Source organism: Oncorhynchus keta, chromosome 13 (genome assembly GCF_023373465.1).
Source record: "Oncorhynchus keta strain PuntledgeMale-10-30-2019 chromosome 13, Oket_V2, whole genome shotgun sequence".
Classification (NCBI taxonomy): domain Eukaryota; kingdom Metazoa; phylum Chordata; class Actinopteri; order Salmoniformes; family Salmonidae; genus Oncorhynchus; species Oncorhynchus keta.
The window spans coordinates 23,327,513-23,345,877 of record NC_068433.1 but is presented as its reverse complement, the minus strand read 5'-3'; the positions used below and the strand labels follow the sequence as shown (position 1 = coordinate 23,345,877).

The 18,365-nt window shown below is 49.6% G+C and overlaps 1 long non-coding RNA gene across 3 annotated transcripts; it reads right to left on the bottom strand.

The window, feature by feature from the left end:
- Window positions 1-4,595: 4,595 nt before the first annotated feature.
- On the bottom strand, window positions 4,596-18,168 carry LOC127906754 (uncharacterized). Of its 3 annotated transcripts, XR_008062764.1 has the most exons (6): window positions 17,347-18,168; window positions 15,811-15,938; window positions 14,931-14,981; window positions 7,060-7,306; window positions 6,309-6,376; window positions 5,385-5,867 (listed from the first exon to the last, which is right to left on the bottom strand). It is a non-coding gene; the product is annotated as an uncharacterized LOC127906754 (long non-coding RNA). The 3 variants fall into 3 exon arrangements; XR_008062762.1 differs by lacking the exons at window positions 14,931-14,981; window positions 15,811-15,938 and adding an exon at window positions 10,423-10,524 and having other exon boundaries at window positions 7,060-7,374; XR_008062763.1 differs by lacking the exons at window positions 6,309-6,376; window positions 7,060-7,306; window positions 14,931-14,981; window positions 15,811-15,938; window positions 17,347-18,168 and adding exons at window positions 11,349-12,079; window positions 16,832-16,942 and having other exon boundaries at window positions 4,596-5,969.
- Window positions 18,169-18,365: the final 197 nt, after the last annotated feature.

Here is an 18,365-nt window from a genome sequence, read left to right as displayed (position 1 = left end):
CCTACCCATTCCTACTCCCTACTTTCAACTCTTCAACCCTCCTCCCGTCTGTCCTCCTCCCTCTACCTCCCCTCCACTGTCCTCCTCTTTCACCCTCTCCACTTACCTAAACAGATAACCACTCTCTCCCTTTCCCTCCCTGCCCCCTTCTCTCTCGCCCTTTCTTGTTCCCTCCATCTATCTTCCAACTCACCATGCAGGCTCATGGAAAACACACACACGCATTGCTGTTTCATACACATACCTAAATACAATACATGAACACACGCTACACTCTATAAGAGTTGTAACATAAACGTATAGCTCAAGGCATGCTTCTGCATGTATTTCTATAAACACAGGTCCTGACAGTTGGGTCAATAATTGGCAAGTTTACATTCATCTGCCCCTGGCAGTCAAGTGGACTAGCAGTTAAGGCACTTGACCTTTCACCCAGAGGTCAGGGGTCATAGGCCTGACTCCCTGGAAGGCCGCAGCTGATGTGGAGGGCCCTCAGAGGCCCCTACAGGGAAATGTTTGTAAGAGATTGAGCATTTCCACCTTAAAACAGAATGGATTAATGTGTATAGTATAAGTATCTGTTACTTCTGCGCGACTTACTTTTCAGCTTAGTTAGCAGTCTGTTGACAGTGGAAATATACTTAGTTGGCCATGAAATTATGTTTGAATTGACACTAAAGCAAAAACAGTTTCAATATATTCCCTTCTCCCACTCTTTGTGAATGTCACGATATCACATTCATATCACCTGTATCAGTGTAGCCTAAGGGGATTTTATGCTTGTACTAAATGTCAATACTGACCCCCAGATCAGCTCAGAGTGAGATGTGTGGGAGAGATAGGGTTGATTCCGAGAGTTCAGCAGCGATAAGGCTGAACTGAGATCAGATGAAAAGTGTGTCTACTACAGTATCTGTGTCTGTAAAGGTCAACCCGTGGGAGGAACACTAACCAGCCCAGCAGAGAGATACATTGAAGAAAGGAGAGGAGGAGGGAAGAGGAGGGAGAGAGAGGGGGGGGTGAGGAGGAGAGAGGGAGAGAGGGGGTGGGTGAGGAGGAGAGAGAGAGGGAGGAGGAGGGAGAGAGGGAGGAGGGGGGGGGGAGGGAGAGAGAGGGGGGGGGTGAGGAGGAGAGAGAGAGAGAGGGAGGAGGAGGGAGAGAGGGAGGAGGAGGGAGAGAGAGGGGAGGGAGAGAGAGGGGGGAGGAGGAGGAGAGAGAGAGGGAGGAGGAGGGAGAGAGGGAGGAGGAGGGAGAGAGGGAGAGAAAGAGGGGGAGGAGGAGGGAGAGAGGGAAGAGTGAGGAGGAGGAGGGAGAGAGGGAGGAGTAGGGAGGAGGGAGAGGAAGAGGGGAGGAGGAAGAGAGGGAGGAGGAGGGAGAGAGGGAGGAGGGAGAGAAAGAGGGAGGAGGAAGAGAGGGAGGAGGAGGGAGAGAGGGAGGAGTGACGAGGAGGGAGAGAGAGAGAGGAGTGAGGAGAGAGGGGAGGAGGAGAGAGAGAGAGGGGAGAGAGATAGAGAGATATAGAGAGGGAGAGAGGAGATAAAGAGAAGAAATAAAGAGTGAAGCATGGGTGAGAGAGGCAAGGAGGGGGAGAGGCAGAATAAAGAGAAGAGAGGGAGTGAGGAGGAGTGAAAAACAACCCGAGTCAACTATCCAAAAGATGAAAAAGGTGGGAAAATAAACTGGGTGGGGAGATTCTTCAAGAGAATATCACCGTTTCTGAGAAAGAGAAAGAGATTAAAGAATGGAAAATTAGAGACAAAATAAACAAAAAAAAGTAGCAGAGCGAGAGAACTGGAAAGGGGGGAGAGGAGAGAGTGAACGAGGGAGGCCAAGGTCGTGAAAGGGCCAAGACAGTGTTGCTCCCGTGACAGCAGGACTACATGTGACTTTGCTCAAGTCAAGGTCTGCATTGTGCCAGCCCTGCACTATTGTACTGATATCGGCCCTATTGTATGAGCACCAGCTGGGATACAAGCGCTGCACATGCGCGCGCACACGCACGCGCACATGCACGCGCACATGCACGCGCACACACACACGCACACACACACACACACACACACACACACACACACACACACACACACACACACACACACACACACACACACACACACACACACACACACACACACACACACGCACACACTTTGTGCCTTCACTCTCCCTACATCTGATACTGAGTTGTGTGTCAAAGGAACACAGCATTAGTCCAGATAACAAAACACCATGGACTGAACACACTGACCCACTGAACACAGCTACTGACTAAACACACTGACCCACTGAACACAGCTACTGACTAAACACACTGACCCACTGAACACAGCTACTGACTAAACACACTGACCCACTGAACACAGCTACTGACTAAACACACTGACCCACTGAACACAGCTACTGACTAAACACACTGACCCACTGAACACAGCTACTGACTAAACACACTGACCCACGGAACACAGCTACTGACTAAACACACTGACCCACTGAACACAGCTACTGACTAAACACACTGACCCACTGAACACAGGTACTGACTAAACACACTGACCCACTGAACACAGCTACTGACTAAACACACTGACCCACTGAACACAGCTACTGACTGAACACACTGAACACCCTAACTGACTGAACACAGCTACTGACTGAACACACTGACCCACTGAACACAGCTACTGACTGAACACACGGACCCACTGAACACACATATTGACTGAACACACTCACCCACTGAACACAGCTACTGACTGAACACACTGACCCACTGAACACCCTCACTGACTGAACACACTGACCCACTGAACACACCTACTGACTGAACACACTGACCCACTGAACACAGCTACTGACTAAACACACTGACCCACTGAACACAGCTACTGACTAAACACACTGACCCACTGAACACAGCTACTGACTAAACACACTGACCCACTGAACACAGCTACTGACTAAACACACTGACCCACTGAACACAGCTACTGACTAAACACACTGACCCACGGAACACAGCTACTGACTAAACACACTGACCCACTGAACACAGCTACTGACTAAACACACTGACCCACTGAACACAGCTACTGACTAAACACACTGACCCACTGAACACAGCTACTGACTGAACACACTGACCCACTGAACACAGCTACTGACTGAACACACTGACCCACTGAACACCCTCACTGACAGAACACACTGACCCACTGAACACACCTACTGACTGAACACACTGACCCACTGAACACCCTCACTGACTGAACACACTGACCCCTGAACACAGCTACTGACTAAACACACTGACCCACTGAACACACCTACTGACTGAACACACTGACCCACTGAACACAGCTACTGACTGAACACACTGACCCACTGAACACCCTCACTGACTGAACACACTGACCCCCTGAACACAGCTACTGACTAAACACACTGACCCACTGAACACACCTACTGACTGAACACACTGACCCACTGAACACAGCTACTGACTGAACACACTGACCCACTGAACACAGCTACTGACTGAACACACTGACCCACTGAACACAGCTACTGACTGAACACACTGACCCACTGAACACCCTCACTGACTGAACACACTGACCCCCTGAACACAGCTACTGACTACACACACTGACCCACTGAACACAGCTACTGACTAAACACACTGACCCACTGAACACAGCTACTGACTAAACACACTGACCCACGAACACAGCTACTGACTAAACACACTGACCCCCTGAACACAGCTACTGACTAAACACACTGACCCACTGAACACACCTACTGACTGAACACACTGACCCACTGAACACAGCTACTGACTGAACACACTGACCCACTGAACACCCTCACTGACTGAACACACTGACCCCTGAACACAGCTACTGACTAAACACACTGACCCACTGAACACACCTACTGACTGAACACACTGACCCACTGAACACAGCTACTGACTGAACACACTGACCCACTGAACACAGCTACTGACTGAACACACTGACCCACTGAACACAGCTACTGACTGAACACACTGACCCACTGAACACCCTCACTGACTGAACACACTGACCCCCTGAACACAGCTACTGACTACACACACTGACCCACTGAACACAGCTACTGACTAAACACACTGACCCACTGAACACAGCTACTGACTAAACACACTGACCCACGGAACACAGCTACTGACTAAACACACTGACCCCCTGAACACAGCTACTGACTAAACACACTGACCCACTGAACACACCTACTGACTGAACACACTGACCCACTGAACACAGCTACTGACTGAACACACTGACCCACTGAACACAGCTACTGACTGAACACACTGACCCACTGAACACAGCTACTGACTGAACACACTGACCCACTGAACACCCTCACTGACTGAACACACTGACCCCCTGAACACAGCTACTGACTACACACACTGACCCACTGAACACAGCTACTGACTAAACACACTGACCCACTGAACACAGCTACTGACTAAACACACTGACCCACTGAACACAGCTACTGACTAAACACACTGACCCACTGAACACAGCTACTGACTAAACACACTGACCCACTGAACACAGCTACTGACTAAACACACTGACCCACTGAACACAGCTACTGACTAAACACACTGACCCACTGAACACAGCTACTGACTGAACACACTGACCCACTGAACACCCTCACTGACTGAACACACTCACCCCCTGAACACAGCTACTGACTGAACACACTGACCCACTGAACACAGCTACTGACTGAACACACTGACCCACTGAACACACATATTGACTGAACACACTGACCCACTGAACACAGCTACTGACTGAACACACTGACCCACTGAACACCCTCACTGACTGAACACACTGACCCACTGAACACACCTACTGACTGAACACACTGACCCACTGAACACAGCTACTCACCGAACACACTGACCCACTGAACACAGCTACTGACTGAACACAATGACCCACTGAACACAGCTACTCACCGAACACACTGACCCACTGAACACAGCTACTGACTGAACACACCTACTGATTGAACACACTGACCCACTGAACACACCTACTGACTGAACACACTGACCCACTGAACACAGCTACTGACTAAACACACTGACCCACTGAACACAGCTACTGACTGAACACACTGACCCACTGAACACAGCTACTGACTAAACACACTGACCCACTGAACACAGCTACTGACTGAACACACTGACCCACTGAACACAGCTACTGACTGAACACACTGACCCACTGAACACAGCTACTGACCGAACACACTGAGCCACTGAACACAGCTACTGACTAAACACACTGACCCACTGAACACAGCTACTGACTGAACACACTGACCCACTGAACACAGCTACTGACTGAACACACTGACCCACTGAACACCCTCACTGACCCCCTGAACACAGCTACTGACTGAACACACTGACCCACTGAACACAGCTACTGACTGAACACACTGACCCACTGAACACCCTCACTGACTGAACACACTGACCCCCTGAACACAGCTACTGACTGAACACACTGACCCACTGAACACACCTATTGACTGAACACACTGACCCACTGAACACAGCTACTGACTGAACACACTGAACACCCTCACTGACTGAACACACTGACCCCCTGAACACAGCTACTGACTGAACACACTGACCCACTGAACACAGCTACTGACTGAACACACTGACCCACTGAACACACATATTGACTGAACACACTGACACACTGAACACAGCTACTGACTGAACACACTGACCCACTGAACACCCTCACTGACTGAACACACTGACCCACTGAACACACCTACTGACTGAACACACTGACCAACTGAACACAGCTACTGACTAAACACACTGACCCACTGAACACACCTACTGACTGAACACACTGACCCACTGAACACAGCTACTGACTGAACACACTGACCCACTGAACACAGCTACTGACTGAACACACTGACCCACTGAACACCCTCACTGACTGAACACACTGACCCCTGAACACAGCTACTGACTACACACACTGACCCACTGAACACAGCAACTGACTAAACACACTGACCCACTGAACACAGCTACTGACTAAACACACTGACCCACTGAACACAGCTACTGACTAAACACACTGACATACGGAACACAGCTACTGACTAAACACACTGACCCACTGAACACAGCTACTGACTGAACACACTGACCCACTGAACACCCTCACTGACTGAACACACTGACCCACTGAACACACCTACTGACTGAACACACTGACCAACTGAACACACCTACTGATTGAACACACTGACCCACTGAACACACCTACTGACTGAACACACTGACCCACTGAACACAGCTACTGACTGAACACAATGACCCACTGAACACAGCTACTCACCGAACACACTGACCCACTGAACACAGCTACTGACTGAACACACCTACTGATTGAACACACTGACCCACTGAACACACCTACTGACTGAACACACTGACCCACTGAACACAGCTACTGACTAAACACACTGACCCACTGAACACAGCTACTGACTAAACACACTGACCCACTGAACACAGCTACTGACTCAACACACTGACCCACTGAACACAGCTACTGACTAAACACACTGACCCACTGAACACAGCTACTGACTGAACACACTGACCCACTGAACACAGCTACTGACTGAACACACTGACCCACTGAACACAGCTACTGACCGAACACACTGAGCCACTGAACACAGCTACTGACTAAACACACTGACCCACTGAACACAGCTACTGACTGAACACACTGACCCACTGAACACAGCTACTGACTGAACACACTGACCCACTGAACACCCTCACTGACCCCCTGAACACAGCTACTGACTGAACACACTGACCCACTGAACACAGCTACTGACTGAACACACTGACCCACTGAACACCCTCACTGACTGAACACACTGACCCCTGAACACAGCTACTGACTGAACACACTGACCCACTGAACACACCTATTGACTGAACACACTGACCCACTGAACACAGCTACTGACTGAACACACTGAACACCCTCACTGACTGAACACACTGACCCCCTGAACACAGCTACTGACTGAACACAGCTACTGACTGAACACACTGACCCACTGAACACACATATTGACTGAACACACTGACACACTGAACACAGCTACTGACTGAACACACTGACCCACTGAACACCCTCACTGACTGAACACACTGACCCACTGAACACACCTACTGACTGAACACACTGACCAACTGAACACACCTACTGATTGAACACACTGACCCACTGAACACACCTACTGACTGAACACACTGACCCACTGAACACAGCTACTGACTAAACACACTGACCCACTGAACACAGCTACTGACTAAACACACTGACCCACTGAACACAGCTACTGACTAAACACACTGACCCACTGAACACAGCTACTGACTGAACACACTGACCCACTGAACACCCTAACTGACTGAACACACTGACCCCTGAACACACTGAACACAGCTACTGACTGAACACACTGACCCACTGAACACACATATTGACTGAACACACTCACCCACTGAACACAGCTACTGACTGAACACACTGACCCACTGAACACAGCTACTGACTAAACACACTGACCCACTGAACACAGCTACTGACTAAACACACTGACCCACTGAACACAGCTACTGACTAAACACACTGACCCACTGAACACAGCTACTGACTAAACACACTGACCCACTGAACACAGCTACTGACTAAACACACTGACCCACTGAACACAGCTACTGACTGAACACACTGACCCACTGAACACCCTAACTGACTGAACACACTGACCCCCTGAACACACTGAACACAGCTACTGACTGAACACACTGACCCACAACACACATATTGACTGAACACACTCACCCACTGAACACAGCTACTGACTGAACACACTGACCCACTGAACACCCTCACTGACTGAACACACTGACCCACTGAACACACCTACTGACTGAACACACTGACCCACTGAACACCCTCACTGACTGAACACACTGACCCCCTGAACACAGCTACTGACTAAACACTGACCCACTGAACACACCTACTGACTGAACACACTGACCCACTGAACACAGCTACTGACTGAACACACTGACCCACTGAACACAGCTACTGACTGAACACACTGACCCACTGAACACCCTCACTGACTGAACACACTGACCCCTGAACACAGCTACTGACTGACACACACTGACCCACTGAACACAGCAACTGACTAAACACACTGACCCACTGAACACAGCTACTGACTAAACACACTGACCCACTGAACACAGCTACTGACTGAACACACTGAACACCCTCACTGACTGAACACACTGACCCCCTGAACACAGCTACTGACTGAACACACTGACCCACTGAACACAGCTACTGACTGAACACACTGACCCACTGAACACACATATTGACTGAACACACTGACACACTGAACACAGCTACTGACTGAACACACTGACCCACTGAACACCCTCACTGACTGAACACACTGACCCACTGAACACACCTACTGACTGAACACACTGACCAACTGAACACACCTACTGATTGAACACACTGACCCACTGAACACACCTACTGACTGAACACACTGACCCACTGAACACAGCTACTGACTAAACACACTGACCCACTGAACACAGCTACTGACTAAACACACTGACCCACTGAACACAGCTACTGACTAAACACACTGACCCACTGAACACAGCTACTGACTAAACACACTGACCCACTGAACACAGCTACTGACTGAACACACTGACCCACTGAACACCCTAACTGACTGAACACACTGACCTGAACACACAGCTACTGACTGAACACCCCACTGAATTGACTGAACACACTCACCCACTGAACACAGCTACTGACTGAACACACTGACCCACTGAACACCCTCACTGACTGAACACACTGACCCACTGAACACACCTACTGACTGAACACACTGACCCACTGAACACCCTCACTGACTGAACACACTGACCCCTGAACACAGCTACTGACTGAACACACTGACCCACTGAACACACCTACTGACTGAACACACTGACCCACTGAACACAGCTACTGACTGAACACACTGACCCACTGAACACAGCTACTGACTGAACACACTGACCCACTGAACACCCTCACTGACTGAACACACTGACCCACTGAACACACCTACTGACTGAACACACTGACCCACTGAACACACCTACTGACTGAACACACTGACCCACTGAACACAGCTACTGACTGAACACACTGACCCACTGAACACCCTCACTGACTGAACACACTGACCCCCTGAACACAGCTACTGACTACACACACTGACCCACTGAACACAGCTACTGACTAAACACACTGACCCACTGAACACAGCTACTGACTAAACACACTGACCCACGGAACACAGCTACTGACTAAACACACTGACCCCTGAACACAGCTACTGACTAAACACACTGACCCACTGAACACACCTACTGACTGAACACACTGACCCACTGAACACAGCTACTGACTGAACACACTGACCCACTGAACACAGCTACTGACTGAACACAGCTACTGACTGAACACACTGACCCACTGAACACCCTCACTGACTGAACACACTGACCCCCTGAACACAGCTACTGACTACACACACTGACCCACTGAACACAGCTACTGACTAAACACACTGACCCACTGAACACAGCTACTGACTAAACACACTGACCCACTGAACACAGCTACTGACTAAACACACTGACCCACTGAACACAGCTACTGACTAAACACACTGACCCACTGAACACAGCTACTGACTAAACACACTGACCCACTGAACACAGCTACTGAATAAACACACTGACCCACTGAACACAGCTACTGACTGAACACACTGACCCACTGAACACCCTCACTGACTGAACACACTCACCCCTGAACACAGCTACTGACTGAACACACTGACCCACTGAACACAGCTACTGACTGAACACACTGACCCACTGAACACACATGTTGACTGAACACACTGACCCACTGAACACAGCTACTGACTGAACACACTGACCCACTGAACACCCTCACTGACTGAACACACTGACCCACTGAACACACCTACTGACTGAACACACTGACCCACTGAACACAGCTACTCACCGAACACACTGACCCACTGAACACAGCTACTGACTGAACACAATGACCAACTGAACACAGCTACTCACCGAACACACTGACCCACTGAACACAGCTACTGACTGAACACACCTACTGATTGAACACACTGACCCACTGAACACACCTACTGACTGAACACACTGACCCACTGAACACAGCTACTGACTGAACACAATGACCCACTGAACACAGCTACTCACCGAACACACTGACCCACTGAACACAGCTACTGACTAAACACACTGACCCACTGAACACAGCTACTGACTGAACACACTGACCCACTGAACACAGCTACTGACTGAACACACTGACCCACTGAACACAGCTACTGACCGAACACACTGACCCACTGAACACAGCTACTGACTAAACACACTGACCCACTGAACACAGCTACTGACTGAACACACTGACCCACTGAACACAGCTACTGACTGAACACACTGACCCACTGAACACAGCTACTGACTGAACACACTGACCCACTGAACACAGCTACTGACTGAACACACTGACCCACTGAACACAGCTACTGACTGAACACACTGACCCACTGAACACCCTCACTGACTGAACACAGCTACTGACTGAACACACTGACCCACTGAACACAGCTACTGACTGAACACACTGACCCACTGAACACCCTCACTGACAGAACACACTGACCCCTGAACACAGCTACTGACTGAACACACTGACCCACTGAACACACCTATTGACTGAACACACTGACCCACTGAACACAGCTACTGACTGAACACACTGAACACCCTCACTGACTGAACACACTGACCCCCTGAACACAGCTACTGACTGAACACACTGACCCACTGAACACAGCTACTGACTGAACACACTGACCCACTGAACACACATATTGACTGAACACACTGACACACTGAACACAGCTACTGACTGAACACACTGACCCACTGAACACCCTCACTGACTGAACACACTGACCCACTGAACACACCTACTGACTGAACACACTGACCAACTGAACACAGCTACTGACTAAACACACTGACCCACTGAACACACCTACTGACTGAACACACTGACCCACTGAACACAGCTACTGACTGAACACACTGACCCACTGAACACAGCTACTGACTGAACACACTGACCCACTGAACACCCTCACTGACTGAACACACTGACCCCCTGAACACAGCTACTGACTACACACACTGACCCACTGAACACAGCAACTGACTAAACACACTGACCCACTGAACACAGCTACTGACTAAACACACTGACCCACTGAACACAGCTACTGACTAAACACACTGACATACGGAACACAGCTACTGACTAAACACACTGACCCACTGAACACAGCTACTGACTGAACACACTGACCCACTGAACACCCTCACTGACTGAACACACTGACCCACTGAACACACCTACTGACTGAACACACTGACCAACTGAACACACCTACTGATTGAACACACTGACCCACTGAACACACCTACTGACTGAACACACTGACCCACTGAACACAGCTACTGACTGAACACAATGACCCACTGAACACAGCTACTCACCGAACACACTGACCCACTGAACACAGCTACTGACTGAACACACCTACTGATTGAACACACTGACCCACTGAACACACCTACTGACTGAACACACTGACCCACTGAACACAGCTACTGACTAAACACACTGACCCACTGAACACAGCTACTGACTAAACACACTGACCCACTGAACACAGCTACTGACTTAACACACTGACCCACTGAACACAGCTACTGACTAAACACACTGACCCACTGAACACAGCTACTGACTGAACACACTGACCCACTGAACACAGCTACTGACTGAACACACTGACCCACTGAACACAGCTACTGACCGAACACACTGACCCACTGAACACAGCTACTGACTAAACACACTGACCCACTGAACACAGCTACTGACTGAACACACTGACCCACTGAACACAGCTACTGACTGAACACACACCCACTGAACACCCTCACTGACCCCCTGAACACAGCTACTGACTGAACACACTGACCCACTGAACACAGCTACTGACTGAACACACTGACCCACTGAACACCCTCACTGACTGAACACACTGACCCCTGAACACAGCTACTGACTGAACACACTGACCCACTGAACACACCTATTGACTGAACACACTGACCCACTGAACACAGCTACTGACTGAACACACTCACTGACTGAACACACTGACCCCCTGAACACAGCTACTGACTGAACACACTGACCCACTGAACACAGCTACTGACTGAACACACTGACCCACTGAACACACATATTGACTGAACACACTGACACACTGAACACAGCTACTGACTGAACACACTGACCCACTGAACACCCTCACTGACTGAACACACTGACCCACTGAACACACCTACTGACTGAACACACTGACCAACTGAACACACCTACTGATTGAACACACTGACCCACTGAACACACCTACTGACTGAACACACTGACCCACTGAACACAGCTACTGACTAAACACACTGACCCACTGAACACAGCTACTGACTAAACACACTGACCCACTGAACACAGCTACTGACTAAACACACTGACCCACTGAACACAGCTACTGACTAAACACACTGACCCACTGAACACACCTACTGACTGAACACACTGACCCACTGAACACCCTCACTGACTGAACACACTGACCCCCTGAACACAGCTACTGACTGACACGCTACTGACTGAACACACTGACCCACTGAACACACCTATTGACTGAACACACTGACCCACTGAACACATCTACTGACTGAACACACTGACCCACTGAACACCCTCACTGACTGAACACACTGACCCACTGAACACACCTACTGACTGAACACACTGACCCACTGAACACACCCACTGACTGAACACACTGACCCACTGAACACAGCTACTGACTGAACACACTGACCCACTGAACACACCTACTGACTGAACACACTGACCCACTGAACACAGCTACTGACTGAACACACTGACCCACTGAACACAGCTACTGACTGAACACACTGACCCACTGAACACCCTCACTGACTGAACACACTGACCCCCTGAACACAGCTACTGACTACACACACTGACCCACTGAACACAGCAACTGACTAAACACACTGACCCACTGAACACAGCTACTGACTAAACACACTGACCCACTGAACACAGCTACTGACTGAACACACTGAACACACTGACTGAACACACTGACCCCTGAACACAGCTACTGACTGAACACACTGACCCACTGAACACAGCTACTGACTGAACACACTGACCCACTGAACACACATATTGACTGAACACACTGACACACTGAACACAGCTACTGACTGAACACACTGACCCACTGAACACCCTCACTGACTGAACACACTGACCCACTGAACACACCTACTGACTGAACACACTGACCAACTGAACACACCTACTGATTGAACACACTGACCCACTGAACACACCTACTGACTGAACACACTGACCCACTGAACACAGCTACTGACTAAACACACTGACCCACTGAACACAGCTACTGACTAAACACACTGACCCACTGAACACAGCTACTGAATAAACACACTGACCCACTGAACACAGCTACTGACTAAACACACTGACCCACTGAACACAGCTACTGACTGAACACACTGACCCACTGAACACCCTAACTGACTGAACACACTGACCCCTGAACACACTGAACACAGCTACTGACTGAACACACTGACCCACTGAACACACATATTGACTGAACACACTCACCCACTGAACACAGCTACTGACTGAACACACTGACCCACTGAACACCCTCACTGACTGAACACACTGACCCACTGAACACACCTACTGACTGAACACACTGACCCACTGAACACCCTCACTGACTGAACACACTGACCCCTGAACACAGCTACTGACTAAACACACTGACCCACTGAACACACCTACTGACTGAACACACTGACCCACTGAACACAGCTACTGACTGAACACACTGACCCACTGAACACAGCTACTGACTGAACACACTGACCCACTGAACACCCTCACTGACTGAACACACTGACCCCTGAACACAGCTACTGACTACACACACTGACCCACTGAACACAGCACTGACTAAACACACTGACCCACTGAACACAGCTACTGACTAAACACACTGACCCACTGAACACAGCTACTGACTAAACACACTGACATACGGAACACAGCTACTGACTAAACACACTGACCCACTGAACACAGCTACTGACTAAACACACTGACCCACTGAACACAGCTACTGACTAAACACACTGACCCACTGAACACAGCTACTGACTAAACACACTGACCCACTGAACACAGCTACTGACTGAACACACTGACCCACTGAACACCCTCACTGACTGAACACACTGACCCCCTGAACACAGCTACTGACTGAACACACTGACCCACTGAACACAGCTACTGACTGAACACACTGACCCACTGAACACACATATTGACTGAACACACTGACCCACTGAACACAGCTACTGACTGAACACACTGACCCACTGAACAAACACACTGACCCACTGAACACACCTACTGACTGAACACACTGACCCACTGAACACACTGACCAACTGAACACACCTACTGAACACACTGACCCACTGAACACACCTACTGACTGAACACACTGAACACACCTACTGACTGAACACACTGACCCACTGAACACAGCTACTCACCGAACACACTGACCCACTGAACACAGCTACTGACTGAACACAATGACCCACTGAACACAGCTACTCACCGAACACACTGACCCACTGAACACACCTACTGACTGAACACACTGACCCACTGAACACACCTACTGACTGAACACACTGACCCACTGAACACAGCTACTGACTAAACACACTGACCCACTGAACACAGCTACTGACTAAACACACTGACCCACTGAACACAGCTACTGACTGAACACACTGACCCACTGAACACAGCTACTGACTGAACACACTGACCCACTGAACACAGCTACTGACCGAACACACTGACCCACTGAACACAGCTACTGACTGAACACACTGACCCACTGAACACAGCTACTGACTGAACACACTGACCCACTGAACACCCTCACTGACTGAACACACTGACCCCTGAACACAGCTACTGACTGAACACACTGACCCACTGAACACCCTCACTGACTGAACACACTGACCCCCTGAACACAGCTACTGACTGAACACACTGACCCACTGAACACACCTATTGACTGAACACACTGACCCACTGAACACAGCTACTGACTGAACACACTGCACACCCTCACTAACTGAACACACTGACCCACTGAACACAGCTACTGACTGAACACACTGACCCACTGAACAAACACACTGACCCACTGAACACACCTACTGACTGAACACACCCACTGAACACACTGACCAACTGAACACACCTACTGATTGAACACACTGACCCACTGAACACACCTACTGACTGAACACACTGAACACACCTACTGACTGAACACACTGACCCACTGAACACAGCTACTCACCGAACACACTGACCCACTGAACACAGCTACTGACTGAACACAATGACCCACTGAACACAGCTACTCACCGAACACACTGACCCACTGAACACACCTACTGATTGAACACACTGACCCACTGAACACACCTACTGACTGAACACACTGACCCACTGAACACAGCTACTGACTAAACACACTGACCCACTGAACACAGCTACTGACTAAACACACTGACCCACTGAACACAGCTACTGACTGAACACACTGACCCACTGAACACAGCTACTGACTGAACACACTGACCCACTGAACACAGCTACTGACCGAACACACTGACCCACTGAACACAGCTACTGACTGAACACACTGACCCACTGAACACAGCTACTGACTGAACACACTGACCCACTGAACACCCTCACTGACTGAACACACTGACCCCCTGAACACAGCTACTGACTGAACACACTGACCCACTGAACACCCTCACTGACTGAACACACTGACCCCCTGAACACAGCTACTGACTGAACACACTGACCCACTGAACACACCTATTGACTGAACACACTGACCCACTGAACACAGCTACTGACTGAACACACTGCACACCCTCACTGACTGAACACACTGACCCCCTGAACACAGCTACTGACTGAACACACTGACCCACTGAACACACATATTGACTGAACACACTGACACACTGAACACAGCTACTGACTGAACACACTGACCCACTGAACACCCTCACTGACTGAACACACTGACCCACTGAACACACCTACTGATTGAACACACTGACCCACTGAACACACCTACTGACTGAACACACTGACCCACTGAACACACCTACTGACTGAACACAATGACCCACTGAACACAGCTACTCACCGAACACACTGACCCACTGAACACAGCTACTGACTGAACACACCTACTGACTGAACACACTGACCCACTGAACACAGCTACTGACTGAACACACTGACCCACTGAACACAGCTACTGACCGAACACACTGACCCACTGAACACAGCTACTGACTGAACACACTGACTGAACACAGCTACTGACTGAACACACTGACCCACTGAACACCCTCACTGACTGAACACACTGACCCCTGAACACAGCTACTGACTGAACACACTGACCCACTGAACACCCTCACTGACTGAACACACTGACCCCCCTGAACACAGCTACTGACTGAACACACTGACCCACCGAACACACTGACCCACTGAACACAGCTACTGACTGAACACACTGCACACCCTCACTGACTGAACACACTGACCCCCTGAACACAGCTACTGACTGAACACACTGACCCACTGAACACACATATTGACTGAACACACTGACACACTGAACACAGCTACTGACTGAACACACTGACCCACTGAACACCCTCACTGACTGAACACACTGACCCACTGAACACACCTACTGACTGAACACACCTACTGATTGAACACACTGACCCACTGAACACACCTACTGACTGAACACACTGACCCACTGAACACACCTACTGACTGAACACAATGACCCACTGAACACAGCTACTCACCGAACACACTGACCCACTGAACACAGCTACTGACTGAACACACCTACTGACTGAACACACTGACCCACTGACCACACCTACTGACTGAACACACTGACCTACTGAACACACCTACTGACTGAACACACTGACCCACTAAACACACCTACTGACTGAACACACTGACCCACTGAACACACCTATTGGCTGAACACACTGACCCACTGAACACAGCTACTGACTGAACACACTGACCCAATGAACACACCTATTGACTGAACACACTGACCCACCTATTGACTGAACACACTGACCCACTGAACACACCTATTGACTGAACACACTGAACACACCTACTGACTGAACACACTGACCCACTGAACACACCTATTGGCTGAACACACTGACCCACTGAACACAGCTACTGACTGAACACACTGACCCAATGAACACACCTATTGACTGAACACACTGACCCACTGAACACACCTATTGACTGAACACACTGACCCACTGAACACACCTATTGACTGAACACACTGAACACAGCTACTGACTGACACGCTACTGACTGAACACACTGACCCACTGAACACAGCTACTGACTGAACACACTGACCCACTGAACACACCTATTGACTGAACACACTGACCCACTGAACACATCTACTGACTGAACACACTGACCCACTGAACACCCTCACTGACTGAACACACTGACCCACTGAACACACCTACTGACTGAACACACTGACCCACTGAACACACCTACTGACTGAACACACTGACCAACTGAACACACCTACTGATTGAACACACTGACCCACTGAACACACCTACTGACTGAACACACTGACCCACTGAACACACCTACTGACTGAACACAATGACCCACTGAACACAGCTACTCACC